Consider the following 1496-nt stretch of genomic DNA (forward strand, 5'->3'; position numbering starts at 1 on the left):
GCCACTTTCCAGACCTTTGTGTCCTGTTGGCCTTGGAGCACTTTCCAGGTCCAGAGCCGTGGCAAAGCCGCAGTCTCTGAAGACTCTCCGTGTGATTGGGCCGGCCGGGCGCTGGGACCATTGGGCGCCATTTGGAGTCTTTTCATTGGTTTACCATGGAAGAGGAGGAAGCGCTGAGTGTCGGCGCTCTTCCCTCGGCCTCCACAGAGACCGCGAGAACCCTGACAAGCTCCTCCCCTCTCAAACGGCTTCAAGCCTTGTCACCCTTCTGAGGCCTTTGTTACCATTGTGAGGGACGTACATGAGGACTCATAGCCGAGAGACCCTTCTACAACATTCTTCTCATAGGACGCATGTCATCTGCCAAATTCTAACCCACGAGGTGAAGGCCATGGGAAGGGTTCCCAACTGGAGGATCCCTCGGAGTCTGCGCGGCTTGTCCCGGCCAACAATGAAGCGTGAACGGTGCCGGCTCATCACATGGAATATTTGGGCCCAATCGTAGACGCAGCTCAGGCCTGCGTTTCTCTTCCCCGGGAGCTTTGCTCTGGACCTGGGCGAGTCATTTCATCTTGGGCAGAACTTCACGTCACAGCCTTGCCCCCTATTTAGCCCGGAGGGGGACAACTAGCATGCAAACTGCCTCAGCCGGCAGCACCAGGACCCCGGGGAATGATCCCTACACCTGGAGGAGTCCCGGGACCTGTGTCACAGGTGGGACCTCCAGACATGGACCTCCAAGCTGGCAGAAGCAGTGGCCGCCCTTGTGGCTCCATGTAGCTTCATCCTAGGCCCCTCCTCCCCAGAAACTGCGTTATTGTTTGCTGCGCGGGATGCTGAGGGCAGATGTGGAGATCTTATGATCAGCTGCGTCTTCTGTCCCAGGGGTCATCCTGGCGCCGAGTCCTTTCTACAAACGGGCCGGGATCAGTATTTGGCCATAAGATCCCGGCAGCTTCCCGTTCTTGGATTGGACGTTGGTCCCGCGTGATCCTCGGCGACTGTAGGATCTGGTTCTCTCAGCGACCACCTTCTGCGCCTATCGGGGACATTCCGCTTTGCGCTCCCACCCACAGGGGGGAATATCCAAAATGGGGACCTCACCCTACAAGGAACCCGCTCAGGTCTTGGACGGGGCGGTGTGGAGGGGCCCGGAGTCTCATTTTGCCCCTCTGAGGCATTTCACCTCCACCAGGACTTCTGTCCAGCGCTGGTTCCTCCGGATCTCTCCCGCAAGTGCTTCGTGATGACCGACTCTCCGCCATTCCCAATGGTCCCCATAAAGAGAACCCGCTTCTTGCGCCATCGTCTCTCATTGGCTGGGACAGGTCGTCTCTCATTGGCTGGGACAGGTCGTCTCTCATTGGCTGGGACAGGTCATCGTTCAGCATCGAGCTGGTCACATGTTCTGGCTTTATCTGATTCCAGCTTTGGGCGGTCCCGGTTCTGTCTTGGTACTGTGGCCCCACCCGTCAGCTGGACTGGTTTTGGACATC

This window comes from Nanorana parkeri, unplaced genomic scaffold (assembly GCF_000935625.1).
Source record: "Nanorana parkeri isolate BGI_ZX_2015 unplaced genomic scaffold, ASM93562v1 scaffold4441, whole genome shotgun sequence".
Taxonomy (NCBI): Eukaryota; Metazoa; Chordata; class Amphibia; order Anura; family Dicroglossidae; genus Nanorana; species Nanorana parkeri.